Source organism: Equus asinus, chromosome 18 (assembly GCF_041296235.1).
Source record: "Equus asinus isolate D_3611 breed Donkey chromosome 18, EquAss-T2T_v2, whole genome shotgun sequence".
Classification (NCBI taxonomy): Eukaryota; Metazoa; Chordata; class Mammalia; order Perissodactyla; family Equidae; genus Equus; species Equus asinus.
The window spans coordinates 26,357,465-26,373,416 of NC_091807.1; the positions used below are offsets into that span (position 1 = coordinate 26,357,465).

At 37.2% G+C, this 15,952-nt stretch overlaps 1 long non-coding RNA gene across 2 annotated transcripts in view; it reads right to left on the reverse strand.

The window, feature by feature from the left end:
* Positions 1 to 1,143: 1,143 nt before the first annotated feature.
* Positions 1,144 to 15,952, reverse strand: part of LOC123278278 (uncharacterized) — a 53,737-nt gene continuing 38,928 nt past the window's right edge. For both annotated transcript variants that reach the window (XR_011495369.1, XR_011495368.1), the window contains 3 exons: positions 9,327 to 9,435; positions 6,179 to 6,250; positions 1,144 to 3,633 (listed from right to left, as the gene is read on the reverse strand). This is a non-coding gene — a long non-coding RNA (uncharacterized lncRNA). The remainder of the gene's footprint in view (positions 3,634 to 6,178; positions 6,251 to 9,326; positions 9,436 to 15,952) is intronic.

Consider the following 15,952-nt stretch of genomic DNA (forward strand, 5'->3'; position numbering starts at 1 on the left):
TTATAGTTTAACTGCTTGTAATGTATTTTTTAAATAAAGAAAGAAAATGCTCTGTGCAAACTAGCATGCTAGAGTAGAAACTAGTGCTACCAGAACAACTTGTTTTTATTCAGATCTTGAACTTTTTCTTACCGTATCTGTAAATGAGATATAAATATATTGTAAACGTGGTTGAGGAGGTAAATAGCTCAACATTTTTTTTTAATTTAGGCTTATGCATGCCAACTCATATAAAAGAACATGAGGAGGGACGTGACTGCAGGACATATGTGATGCCCTCAGTCAGATGCCAGCAGGGGCATAGGAAGGATGCTCTCATCACAGCATAACTGTTAGTTATGCAGTAGAAACTGAATGCCTAACACTTCGTGTCCTTATTGTAAGTTCTGGTTAAAGTTTGATGGTTTATTTTAATTATAAGGTTACTGTAAGTCTTGGAGTCTTTATCTACCTTTTTCTTTTCCCCAGGTAAGAAAACTAAATTCCTCTAAAGCCAAAAATTGATAGGCATCACCGGCTAAAGATGAAATCTCAAAGAAAATTTGTTGATGGCTATGATGAATTGACGAGGCTCAAATTCAACTGTTAAAAGGTCCAACTATCTCCAGCTGATTCTTCCATTAGGGTTGATGTGAATCATAGCAGCACGTACAATGAAAGCAACGTCTCTCAAATTCACACAATACAACTTGAAGACAATAAAGTGTGACGGTACATTACTCAGGGTTTCAATGGGATTTACTCAGTAAAATTTTGCAAAATAATTTTGACTCCTCCATACTCCAGCGTAAATCTGATACAAAATATAGTGAATGTGCAACATAATCTCTCAGATTTTTTCAACAGTAATTGAACAGTCAATTTTTAGGAAAACATATGCAAACAATATTTAAACCTAACAATAAATGTGCATTAACATTTATATTCATATTGGAGGTCAGAGAAACACTACTAGAAAAAGCTTATTATATCCTGGACACTTGACATCATCAACAGCAGGTCAACCAGAGTGTGTGAGGTGACAGCAGGAACTGTGTTTGGTTAACTGCTTATCTCCAGGAGGTAGAATAGTGCCTGGTACATACTGGGTGCCCCATAACTATTTGCTGAATGAATAAATGAGTGAGAAAGTGAGACAGCTGATACAGAAATATACCTCGCTTTATTATCAGAGCTCACAGAAGGTTCCAGATACACACATTACACAAACTTGAAAAAATGATTCTGAGACTGAAATCGTTATGCTACAACCAAAGGAGAATATAGATTTTTTTGACTGTCTCCATTTTGCTTATTTTTTATGATATGCTCAAACAAATGCATACAATGAAAATATGTTAGTAATAACATAGCAAACTCTCACAATAAGAGAGGAAATATTTAAATGTGCAGATCAGGAGTCTACAAACCATGGTTCATGGGCCAGATCCAGCCATGCCTATTAATTTATGTGTTGTCTGTGTTCTTTTGGGCTACAATGAGATTTGAATGTCTGCAACAGAGACGATATGGCCTACAAAACTGAAAATATTTACTATGTGGCTTTTTTACAGGAAAAGTTTGCCCGCCCATGGTGTAGATCAATTTTGGTATACTATCAATTAAGTTAGCAAAAATGCAATGACAGCTATCCCCCAAAATAGCTATGAAATGACAGAAAAAACAAAGAAGTATCAACTCTTATAAAAGCTATTGCCAAAATGGATTCATGCAGGCATATCCCACAAATCTGGAACCTACTATAAAGTATGTACCTTTACAACCATGCCAAATAACTCCATACGATTTGTGAATTTTATTAAAACATAACCTTTTATTGCAAATGTTCTAGAGTTACTTACAGTAATAAAAGCAGCAAATTCCAGAAATTTACTTTTTTTATACCTACAATTTTTACGATCCTCATACAAGGTGAAAGTACAAATTATTTCAGCTAAGGAAAGAAATCATTTTTTGTTTGGGTTTTTTTTTTCCCTAAAAAAAGGTAAGCATCTTTGATAAATGTCTTTCAAATATCACAAGAAGGCACCTGTTTGCATGTCTCAATGATTTTTTAGCTTTTATATTTGTAAAATAAAATACAAATATATAAAACAATAGGAAACAAATGTGTAAGGTAAAAACACCTGTGGTCGGGAGAATTCTAAAGATGTCCTCCCAGGATTCTGGTCGCCTAGTTATTCAGTCAAACACCAGTCTAGGCGTTGCTGTGAAGGGACTTTGAGACGGAATTAAGTTTACTCATCAGCTGACCTTAAAATAGGGAACTTATCCTGGATTATCAAGGTGGGACCAATGTAATCACATAAGCCCTTAGAAACAGAAGAGGAAAGCAAAAGAGTTGCAGCAGAAGGAGAAATCAGAGAGATTCAAAGCACAGAAAGGACTCAACCCACTGCTGCCGTTGAAGATGGAGCGGACAATGTAAAAGGAATGTGGGTAGTCTTAAGAAGCTGAGAGAGGCTCCTGGCTGACAGCCAGCAAGGAACAGGATCCTCAGCCCTGCAGCCACAAGGAACTGAATTCAGCCAACCGCCTGAATGAGCTTAAAGCCTCCAGATCAGAGCCCAGCTGCCCAAGAACTTGATTTCTGCCTTGTGAGACCCACAGCAGAAAATCCAGGCAAGCTCACCTGGACTTCTGACCTACAGAACTGTGAGGTAATAAATTTTGGTGTTTTAAGCCATTAATTCTTTGGTAATTTCTTACAGAAACAATAGGAAACTAATACGATGCCCTTGAAACCCTTACCTGAGTCAAGAAATATAGCTTTGCCGGTCACCCAGAAACCCCTCCATGTGGCCCATCCCAAACACAGCCACCCCTCTCCTCACAAAGAAACCACTCTCTAGCCTTTACAGTAATTGCTTCATTGCATTTTATAGTGTTATCACCAACACAAGCCCAGACATTGTCTGTACTTCAGTCTTACCCAATTTTTAAAAAAATTCAACACCTGTTAAGTCATTTTCAACCTCCAGTGTCCCTTTCCATTCCCTTCTTCTTTTCAGTGTATCTGTGGAAGAACACAGGCTATTTATTTAGCCTGTAGAGCTTCCCCCAGTCTGGATATTGTCGATTGCATATTCACGGTGCAGATCACCAAGCTCTCTGCCCACTCTTCCTGCAAATTGGCAGCTGGATCCAGGGCCGTGATCAGTCTCAGATTTGACCCCTTTGGCGAGACCACAGGTGGTGGTGTATTCTTTCATCAGGAAGCACATCGAGTCTGGTTTTCTCTCTTGTGACAGCAGCTCAATGCCTAGATCTATATTCCACGTGTATTGCAAAATGGTGATATTATAATTATGTCAGTTCTTTTTATTTCTTTATTGGAATACTCTTTATGAAGACATGCTTCTCAACTACTATTTGTTACCCAGTAGGACAGTTCATATGAGAAAGACAGAATAAACGCTTGGTTCTTCCCTTTTTTTAAAAGCCAGTTTTTGGGGCTGGCCCCGTGGCCGAGTGGTTAAGTTCGCGCGCTCTGCTGCAGGCGGCCCAGTGTTTCGTCGGTTCGAATCCTGGGCGCGGACATGGCACTGCTCATCAAACCACGCTGAGGCAGCATCCCACATGCCACAACTAGAAGGACCCACAACGAAGAATATACAACTATGTACCGGGGGGCTTTGGGGAGAAAAAAGAAAAAAAAATAAAAAAAATAAATATATATATATATATAAATAAATAAATAAATAAATAAAAGCCAATTTTCAAGACAATGAATTGATTCTCTATCATCTTCCAAAAATGACCAATTATTTTTTTAATTATGAATTTAGCAATTTAAATATATTTGATGGGGCTTGCCTCGTGGCAATTAAAATCATTATTAAACCTCCAATTTTCCAATCTTTGGCCAGTGAGTTGGTCTTTCCAGGTTGGTTCCTGGTAGTCTCTGGCCCTGGTGGTCCCTGATGACTTCCTTGAATTGGACAAAACAAGTTGACTGATTTTGTGCATATCCTGCCCCAAAACCTGGAATCAGCCATTTCTCCAAGAAGCCCTGGATTCCTATATTGGGAAATAGTATTTCAATACCACAATCTAGGTGCTAGGATTAATAGTATTTTTAAAAACTGGAACAGGCTCAACTTGGCAATATACAGCTAGTGATGTTACTATGATTCAACAGCAGATAAGGTGTCAACAAGGGTGTTAGAATATGGACCCAACATGCAGAATAAACACATTTTACTCTTTTGAAACAAGCTGTGAACATCTGACCACATCGGAGATAGCTGAGATTTTTCTTAATGACTTTGTTGAGCATTTCGTAATTTCAGAAAATAATATGTATTTTCACAATGAAGTGTTAAACTGGCAAAAAAATCATTCATCAACTCTCTCTAAATTTCAAATTTTATCATACAGGAATCCAGGAAGTTGCTAAACTTTACTCCTGATTTGACTTAGGAACAAATTTCCTATTACTCTTCTTTCAATCTTCCCAAATGGTTTCATCAAAGAATATAGTATGGTAGTTAAGTATGCAAGTTTAAGAGCCAAAATGATAGTCATTAACTAAATCCACTTTTAACTAAAATGCTGTATCACCATGTTGGTGACAGTACCAGTTGACCCCTAAGATTCTCTTCAAACCTGAAATTCTGTGACTCCATATATATTGTAAATTCATTTCAGCAAACTTTTGAGAGAATACTACTCTAGGTTCTTGTTAGCTACTAGTGGAAGGGAAGGAAAGGGATAAAATAAAAAATAAAGCAAAGTAACTGCCCTCAAGAATTATAACTATAATGTACAGAAACATAATCTAATATTTAAAATAAAATATAGACATTTATAGAATTAATAAAAATTCTATCCTAGCACTATATATACCCCATATACTCTAGGGGAAGTAAGGTAACAATAGTAGAAAATAGAACAGTATGCATATTTTGATACAAAATTGGCTTTTTTAAATGAAAGTATTATAAAAGTAACCAGAGAAGTCTAAAAGAAGATAAGCCAAAATGTTAATATTATATTTTTTAAATATTTTAATGTTGTAGTAATTCTTTAATAAATATCTAAATGTTAATAATTTTTTAATTTTAATAAAATATATAAATGTGTAATGTGTTTCACACATAAATATTCATAGCAGCAAAATTCTTAGTGGCTAAAAAGTGCAAACAACCTAAATATCTATCAACTGATGAACTGATAAACAAAATGTGCTATATCCACCCATAGAATATTTTTCTATAATAAAAAGCAATGGAATACTGATACACACTAGAACATAACAAACTTTGAAACTATCATGCTAAGTGAAAGAAGACAGTCACAAAAGGGCACATTTTGTAAGCTTCTATTTATATGAAATGTCCAGAATAGGCAAATCCATAGAGACAGAAAGTAGATTAGTGGTTGCCAGGGGCTGGAGGGAGAGAGGACTGGGGAGTGACTGCTAATGGGTATTGGGTTCCTTTGTGGGGTGATGGAAATGTTCTGGAATTAGATAGTGGTCATGATTGCACAACCTTGTGCAAACACTAAAAACCGTTGAAATATACACTTTAGAGAGGGGGAGATTTTATGGTAGTGAATTATATCTCCGTTAAAAACGAAAAAAATATGCATAACATGAACAGTAATATAATTCATTCAACACATATGTGAATTTTATAGAGATCCTTATAAACAAGAAGGTGAGAAGGTGGGAGGGACCAGGGAAGTCTTTACAAAGAAAGTGGTATTTGTGAGAGGTCTTAGATGTAGAAGCATGTCAACATTTTGCCCAAAGTTTGGCAAGCATAACAAATGATTAAAGCTAATGTTATCAGAGGAATAAACACTTGGCTAACATGATTCGTAATGTTTTTAACCTAACAAGGATTCACTTTTAAGCCAGCTCAGCTGGAAGCTAAAAATTTCTGCTAAATATCAAGTATTGAAAAGTCCTCAAAAGAATGAGGAATTTTGTCAGTTGTACATGTATTTCTTAACCAAAAGTTCTGACTCCCTCCTTCAACATTTCCATGGCTAGGTTAAGATGATACCCATTAAGCATGCCACAGCCTGTCAAGGGTAAATACATTTTTATCTGTTAGAAATCACATCACTTTGTGTTAGCAGAACAAGCAAGAAACCATGGCTTCTTCTTTATCGTGTTAAAGCACAGCGAGCCCTCCTAGGTCCAGATGGTTTATATAACATGACTTGCCTTGAGCATAGCAGTTAAACACTTGCAATCTCATCCATCTTGGATGCACATATATCAATGATCTTTTATGAGCTGTCAGAAAGAATGAAGAAAAGTGCTAATTTTGTCTTTTTGCATCAGTGTTTAGCTGAATTAAAATTCAACATGGATTTTCCACTTCTTTATTCACATGATCAAAAGAGAATTGTTTTTCAAACTATTTTCAGAAAATGTGCCCATTTAGAGATTGATTTATAAACCTAGAGGCAGTGGATGGTAATAACAAAACATTGAACCACTACGGAATACATCTGCTCAGTTCTCACGATGTAATTACAAATGCACTTCCAAAGGCAGATTTTCAAAGACAGGGGGCCTCTTTGTATTCAATGGCCCTGGCAACAACTTCTTGGACAATTCCATTCCTCAAGCACATTAGATATTTATACCAGGTACACTCTGCAGTTCATTTTCTGTTTTCTTTCCATTCTTTTATCAGTGAATGGACATCCTTGCCTTGAACTGTAGAGTGTCCAACATAGAGAATTTATTCTGACCTAATTTGCAGGAATGTTTAATAGGTCTATGCGCCACTATCCCATTTAACCAACATACACATCATCTTTATATGCTCAAAGTACTATGAGAAAAGCAACAGTGGAAGGTACAAGATATCTTTTAGGTTAGCACTGAGAAGTCACCAACATTATAAGCTTATCTTAAAATTCTCCAATGCCTCCCCTCATCATTTCTGCCTAAAGTCTTAAATCCTTAGCATGGAACAAAACCAGCCATCATCTGGCCTCTGCCTAGCTTTCCTGTCCTCTCTCTTGCCCTTTGCTTACACAGACCCGAATGTAATTGTACTTGCACTTCCCAAAGGTTTAATATCTCTTCTCTATTTTATTTCTCAAATTTTCTTTTCTCGGCTGGGACATTTACCTCTTTCCGGTTCTCTGAGTAATCCCTACTTCTTCAAGATTTAACAGTGGAAAACTTTATTCAACTTTCTCCTCCTAGCTAGCTAGGCTGAGTCAAGCGTGAAGACCAACACTGTGATCTTTTATCTTATCTTTCTTGTGCCCAAAATATTGCCTGACGCATAGTTATTGCTTAAGTTTTTGTCCTACATTAATGAATAATCAACTTAGAAACATAAAGAAGGAAGCATATGTACTTTTAACAGGAGCGTGGGCTCTGCAGCCACCTGAGTCAACTACTTACTAGCTGTGCGCTGTGAGAACAGTTTCTTAACCTCTCTGACTCAGTGTTCTCATTTATAAACTGGAAATAACATAAATTGACTATCTCACAGCTTTAAATAGTTAGAATGAGAAATTGCTTAAAATAATGCTGAGCACATGATAAATAATTCATATACTACACGTTACTTTTAATTGATATTGTAATTTATAATTACTAGTACTATAGGGTTCATGCCAGGAATATAAAGACTTGGTTTCATCTCTTCAAGGGACTTAAAATTATTTAAAAAAAAAAAAAAAAAAGAAATGAGGAATGACTATAAAATATTGTAACTAATACAGGAAATGAACCAAAGCTGTAAACAGGATCCAAAAGTTGCAAGCTCATGAAAGCTAAGATTGAATTACTGTAAGGTTAATGAAAAACAATTTTTTCCACTCTATCTTCTAGTAACTTTTCGAACAAAAATATTTTCGCTTCTTAGATGTGTCAGAAATAGACCAATTATTTTTTTAAACCATGCACTGAATCTTGATACCTTCCCCAACCAAGTCTCACCGTTTGGGTGGAGAATGAGAGCCCACAGCCAAAACTTATCAGAATTCACATCATCCCATGATTTTGCTGTATTCTTTATAAAATCAACCAAAATGTAAGAATCCAAGTGAGTTTTTCACCTCTGAAGTGTTCACCTCTTAACGTTATGCACATGTTTTAATCTGTGCAACTATTGTTCAAAATATTGTTGGAGTTCATCTTTTGGAATGGCCTTCAGTATCACTTTGTGAACAACAGAAGAAAATCTAAAATTTCAGTTAAAATTCGCTTTTTAATAAAATAGTGTATGATCCATTCTGTTCATTTGAATCGACTGCACGGAAAGTTAAAGCCTAACTCACTGGCACTTACCAAATGTCACACGGGCTGTAAGCACTTTAAAGTCAGTTACACAGATTGATTAGAAATGAGGGCTAGCAATTTCCGAATTTCAAACCACCCTCTAAGGATTGAGGATATTCCGATAATGTGCACAGGTCTTTGAATAATGTTGGAGAAGTTGCAAAAAATTTCAGAGAGCCATCTGTTATTCAGAGATTGAAAATTCAGATAAGATTATTTTAGGGACAAATCACGCTCATTACTTTACAGCCACATTGGGTGCACATGTGTCTCTGTGTGTATCTGTGAGCGATATTAGCAAGGATTGGAGAGTACATTGAATTATTTTGTCAAATTATTTGCTCTTCTTCCATACCAGCTCCTTCCTAATGCTCTATCCCTACCGGTCCCTGCCTTGCAGGAGGATTGTCCTGCTCACTCCATCACCATCAGGCTTAGCCCTGTGACTTGCTATGGCCAATGAAATAGCAGAAGTGACATGGGTCACTTCTGAACAAAACCTTTAAGAGCCATTGTGTGGTTCTATCATTAGTCTATGCTCTCTGCTCCTTCAGAGTGCAGAAGACATGGAAAAGAGCTATAACCAAGCCAAATCCAATATGTTACACAAATGAGAAATACATCTTCATTGCTGTAAGCCTCTGAGATTTTAGAGCTGTTTGTTACTGCATCATAACTTGGCTCAAACTAACTGATAAAGACAGTACTTTTTGAGGCAGAAGAAAGGAAGAAAAGTGAATGCATAGTTTGAAAGCTAAATCAATTTCATTGTAGCTTTCATAGGGCTCCTCTCCCTCTGAGTCCCAGAGAACAATTCTTCTTATTATTTATACTGCATATTTTATCTCTACATGATAGAATGTGCACTAATATTCTCACTGAATAAGCAAGTAACTAGAAGCAGATAGCACGTCCTAATTGTAAACAACTGATGCTATGGGGGAGTGGAAGGTGAAAAGAAATACCCATCAGTGATGCAACTGTGCTCTGAAGCATTTACTATCTAAATGGAAGAGTGAATCAACAGATCCCAGAAAAACTGAACTCAGGAAAGTATACTTACTCACAGGAGTCTGCTTACTCGGGTGCTAGAAATGCTCTTTGAAAAATCATTTCTCAAATTTAGAAAGTTAGAGTCATTGGACGTTTGCCACATGTTTACCAAGAGAATCCTGAAACACAGTAAAACAAAAACAGACTATGAGGGCTTAGAGAACACTGTGGATGACCCTACTACCACACTTAGGGAAAATTCTAAATATACAAAAATTGTCCAAGGGAGATTCTAAAGGTAGTACACTGGGCCAAAATCATCAGCTAAGTGGATCAGCCTGCTGAGTTGAATATTTTTTAAGAGGATAAATATGGGCCAAACGAAAATAAGAAAAGACAAACATGGGTTTTTTTTAAAGTATCATTGACATTTTGAGGTTTAAGAAAGGTAAAATAAAATTGCGTACACTGAACTTTAGTTCTGTTTCAGGTCTTATCAAATTTAAGAGAAATTTGTCTGCCGAGAAGATATAACTGATAAAAGGATGGAGGGTCAAAGGCAGGCATGTAAGTTCCTTGTTAAATGTATTTTAAGGAAAAAGTTTGCAAGCACGAACGTGTCTGTCCTCTTTTCAAGTTGGAGATTGCTAACACTGCACAGAACAGATAGTTCAGACGGGGTTTGTCATGCCCAGTGAAACATGAACTGTAAACAGCTGGGTCACATGCCAAGGAGCCTCACTCAAATTAACTTCATAGAATTTCACCGTTAAATCCTTGAAATATTAAACACATTCTCCATTTTACTTAGATTTATTCAATATAATTTAATAGGTTTAGACCAACTTTGTTTCCCCAAAAACCAGACGCTAAATAAACCAGCAACTGATCCTTAAGATGAGAAAGAGTTAATACCAACAGCTCCTGGCCACAAAATGTGTGAGCCTTAGCACCATTAAGGAGGAGAAGTTTGTCCTTAGGGGGTCTACACCCCTTTTCCATTCCCCAAGGGGTCGCCCCTTTCCCACCTTCTCCTACCAGGGCACCAGTGTCCCCTCCACTATGTGGTATTCCCTGTTCCCCCTCAACTTTGTTCTCACAATTGTACCTCTGTTACAACAACTTTATCACAATCAATGGTATTTGAACTATTAGTTATAGTTAGCTTTCTCAAAAAAGGGGGGGGTGGTGGAATTTCCAGGAGAATTTCTGGCTGGATAGAGGGAGTGCTTAGGGGAGGGGATAAAATAAGCATTATTATCCTTGTTTTCTAAATGTAGGCTAAGGAAAGAATGAATCCAGCATCGTTAAGCACCAGTGTCAGGCACCATGTTGGATGTCTTGCTTCCTTTTTCTAATATACTCTTTATAATAATAATGCTCAGAGTAGGTATTATTGACACCATGTTACAGAAGAATAAATCCATGTGAGGAATTATTAGGTACCATTGTCATCCTTAAGCTAAGGGTGAAGAAAGGCCAAAATCCAAGACTCCTGACTCCTGCTCCAGTGCTCTGTCCACGGGTTCAAGCTAAAGGCAGCACTTCTCTGTGGCTACTCCCATTACACTTCACTTCCTATGTTCCTCATCCCCTATGTTTATCAGCATCCTCTGGCACAGGAAAGAACATGGTTTTTATAGAAGGCCTTTCATCCTGTGTAAAATTTATTGGAGGCTCTGACTCAGAGTTAGTTACAGGAAAAAAAATCATGGTATAATAACATTATATTTAACAAGGTGATACATTTTTTCCATCCTCCTCTTGGTATTTTAGACATTGTTCTAGGCCATAACACCAAGCTTTTACCCCATGTTCGTGGGTTTGCAGCTTATTTGATCATGGTTAATGCTAATTGATATCATATACTTATGAAATAGTGTCCACCAATGTCAACTTACAGTTAAAATGCTGTCCAAAGTATTCTTTGTGACTTTCAGGAACAGAAGAAATAGAACACTGAACATGCAAACATCAGCTGGGAGACTGAGTTCATAGAACCTTCTTGTGCCTTGGAAATTAGCTAAGTTAACTGAATCTTCCTAGACCAGTAGAAGGAAGCCAGGACTAGCTAAAAGTGCTGACTTTCTATAAGCTAAACCTAGCTGAGGAGTATAATGCAGACCACATACAAAACTCTTTTTCTGTCCACTCTGGTTCTTTTTAAGGCCTCCAAATTCATTGCTCTTGCAATTAAACTTCTTCGCACTCCTGAGGCATTTTCTAAGTGCCCTGAGACTTCAAATAAAATGTGCAGCTGGTTAAAGGTTTGCTTTCCTTGTCTCCTGATAGAAATTTATATCTGGGACAACATCTGAGTGAGACACAAGAGATGAGGATGGTACCTCTAAACACCTTGCTTAGCAATTTTATTAGCTGTTATGTTCTTTTTACCATGGTATTCAGCATGTTCTAGGCGGTTTTGGCAAATAATTATTCCCCTTCCACTAGGGTTATGCAAGGCAGGTAGGGTCTAAGGGGACACAGTGAGGAAAAGTCATCTAAAAACGCCAATTCTTTCAGGTAAGCCTAATTTCCCCCAGACTTCTAGCTGTCATCTCCTAGGAACACTGCTGGTCCTAAGATGTATTAAAATGACCCTTCAGTAATTTAAAGCCAATAATTTAAATTAAATGATTTACTTTAAATAAAAGTCATGACAAAGTGTACAAGTTTCAAAATAAAAATGCTAAATGTAACATAACTGAAATTGTCCCGGTTCCCATGGAAAGGCAGTAAGCATTTGTGACCAGAAACCAGGGAAGGAAAGGGTTAATGAAGATCTGATCCATAACTAAACAAAGTCTGCCAAATGTTTTCCAGACAAGGAGAAAACTAAATGTGCTATTTTTCAGAAGTTGATGTCCTCGTTTTTGCAGATGTTGCCATCTTACAGTGAAACCTACACGGTTGCAGCAGGACCCTGGCAAATTGCTCCAGCTCTAAGTGTCCAAAAATTACCTCGGCACTGTTATATACCGGCATGTTGCCTTGAGCTCGTTATGTAATGGCATAGAACTCATTATGTAGTAGCCTGCACATACGCCTTGATCGGGCCCAGCTGTTATACAGTTGTAACACATCCTCTGCACTCTGGTGTATAAAATCTCCAAATGCACTGAGCTTGGTTGGGGGGACAGGGGGAGAGGGACACTGCTTTGGGAGCCATCCCTGATGTTCTCCATTGTTTGTGCAAGCAATAAACCTTTTTTCTTCACAACTTCAGCCTTGGTTGTGTTTTTCAGCTCCACACTCACCAAGAGACAGACCCATTGAGTCCAGTTACACACTGACATTTTCATAGCTTGGCAAACTTCCTGGCTGGCTTCAAACTGCTTTAGCACATCTGATTTTACATCCAGAGTAGCAGCCTCATTCCCATTCCCAGCTGCTGTCATTTTGTACCTTCTCACCTTCCGCCAGCCTTCTTTGGCCCTAAGTCAACAAAATTGCCTGAGGATGAAGAAACAGAAACTGCTCTTCTCTCTCTAACAGCTTAGCAAATTTTTGTATCTTTTCTTTTTTCTTGCCCCACCTTGACCTGTCCCCTACTGCTGTCATACCATTGGGCCAAGGTTTAACATATTGACAAACAATTTTTAACATTTCTTTGGACCTATTCTCTTCCGTAAACTAAAATTTATGTATCTCTGGATCTTAACCACCATAAATTATTTCATTGATTCAAGTAATTTTTAAGACTCTTCTTCACTACTTCTTTTCTCTTTTCACACCAAAAGAAAAGGCAAGGTTCTAGAGTCTGCTTTTCTACCTCTCTCATTCTGATATCAAAGACTTAGAAATGGGTTCCAATGGGGTCCTCATGAAAGAGACAGAACATTATTATAGGACAATAGAATAAGCCTTATTGACTTCCTATCTTATTATTTGGTCAACTGATTTAAAAGGCATATTAGAAACCCAAACAATACCGCACTTGAAGAAAAAATGGAGTTGGGGGTTGGGTTATCAATTTCAAGCCAACTGTATTCACTTTCTGCTAAAACAAATTACCATAAATTTAGAAGCTTAAAGCTTTAGAAGTTTAAATGCAAGACAAACTTATTGTCTTGCATTTCTTAGATTAGAAGTCCAATAAGGGTCTCACTAGGACAAAATCAAGATGTCTGCAGAACTGTATTCCTTCCTGGACACTCTGGCGGTAAATCCATTTTCTTGCCTTTTCCAGCTTTTAGAGGCCATCCACATTCCGTAGCTCATGGTCTTTTCTTTCATCATCGAGGCTAGCAACATTGCATCTCTAATCATTCTGTATCACATTTCCCTTTCCTGACCAGAGCTAGGAAAGATTCTCTGTTCTTAAAAACTTATGTGATTAGCTTGGGCCCACTCAGATAATCCAAGACAATTTCCTCATCTCACAGTCTTTAAAATCACATTTACAAAGTCTTTTTTTGCCATGTGAGGCAACGTATTCACAGGTTCTAGAGATTCGAACATAGACATATTTGGGAGGCCATTCTGCTTACCACACCTGCTATCAGTGCTTCATTCCCTACAGGCAAAGTCATACGTTAGTTGTTTTACTCTGCAGTAAATGTAACTTTTCACAGGAAGCCTCAAATCTGTCTCCAGATCCCATCTGTTTTCACAAAGAAGAGTTCCTTCATGTATTTCTTTGAGGGACCCCAAGCAGTCAGTTGCAACTACAATAGCATTTGATCTGTTGCACAATGTTTTGTTTCCATTTGAAAGATCATCTAAAGATTCTATAATATCTGGTTGTATTTTTTGAGAAATTGCTGGTCCTTGGTAGGTCTCAATAAAATGCTGCGGTGTCTTATCTCACATGTAGCCAGGAGGGAGGTGCCCATAAAATATGGCCATGAGATGGCGCCACTAGTGTCAACCTTACTCATCTTGTGAGTGGGAAAACAGCCAGTTTCATAAACTTTCCTTTTTCACCTTGTTCAATTTCCTCTAAAATTTGAAGGCTTCTTTCTTACCCATCTATGAAAGCACAGAATTTCCTAAACTTTTTAAGAATTAGATGACTTTCCCAAACTTCACACTTTTTTTTTTCTCTTGATGGTCATTACTACCACAGAAAAAGAAAGACTGTGCCTTCAAGATAATAAGCCCAATTTATAAAATTCTTATTTGGAAGCTAAATACTGAACTTTAGATACTCTCTCTGAATTACAAAAAGGTAATATTGACATTACTCTTTGTATCCTACTATTACTACTGTGTTTCCTTGCTGTTACATGTCCTCTATTCTACTTCGGAACTCTAAGCCAGTAGGAAACCGCTCTATGCTCTAAGAAAAATAAAAATACCTTAGCAAGCGAAAGAGATAGAACAGGACCCTTTGAAGGAGTAAATAATCATCTGCACAGAGAATGTGTAAATGATATCGGGATTCTCCAAAGCCCGACAGTTAAACTTTTGGGCCTCAGCATCCCTTTACACTCTCAAAAATTATTGAGAATTCCAAAGGGCTTTTGTTTATATGGGCTATATCAATTGATATTTCCTATATTAGAAATTTAAGCTGGGAATTTTAAAAGTATCTATTTATTCATTTTTTAACAACAATAATAAACCTATTAAATGTTAACATAAATAACATTCTTATGCAAAAAAACTATATATATATGTATTGGGGGGTTTTGTTGCTGAGGAAGATTCGCACTGAACTAACATCCATGCCAATCTCCCTCTATCTTTTAGTATGTGGGCCACCAGCACAGTGTGGCCACCAACAAAGCAGTGTAGGTCCGTGCCCAGGGACTGAACCTGGGCAGCCAAAGCAGAGTGCGCTGAGCTTAACCACTAGGCCACCAGGGCTAGCCCAAAAAACTATGTTTTTTTAAAAAAAGAGCTTAGAAGAGTTACATAGTTTTATATTTTTGCAAATCTCTTTAATGTATGACTCAACAGAAAGCAGCAAGATTCATGTCTGCCGCTACATTCAATATGCTGCAATCCACTCTTTTGGTTAAAATACATGAAGAAAATTCAGCCTCCCACAGCTAAGCAATTGGAAATAGGAGGAGTATTTTAACAACTCTTTCAGATAATCGTGGGTATTCTTTGATACTATACCAAAATTCAACAACTGGTATTTTTTGAAGATGAGTTGCAGTGAACACTTCATACTCTGGTCAGAGAATGTAAACAGAAAAGGTAAATAATATCTTAGCATGATTATGAAAATAGTTTTGACCTCAAAGACCCTCTCAGTTTATCTTGGGAACCCCTGGAGTTCCCAGACTACCCTTTAAACCCACTGCTGCAGTCTACCAGCTGCATTGGCTTGATAAGCAAACTCCAGCTTTCCTTCTGTGGGCCTCCTTTAAAATAAGTCAGGACAGAGTGCAAGACAATCACTCTCTTGTAAATAAAATTTGCTTCCTACATTTAGATAATTCTTTCTTCCCAATAAAATGTTCTACCAAGTAATATGAAACTTATGTGTGGACTTAAAAATCTTTTGTTAAAGATCTTTGAAAATCAAGTTTCACTTTTACTGGTTCCTCCTACCAGAAATGCTTTTGTGTCCCTCTCAAAAAGTACCTTCTTCGACCCATTTTTTATCTATGCTTATGTAGTCAATGATTATTATGTATTTTAGCATATCCATCATGTTGCTCTTGGTTATAATCCCCAGGGTTGATTATAATCCCCTGGGTATGGTGAAAAATAGCAAATCATATTTTCTGATCGTACAGG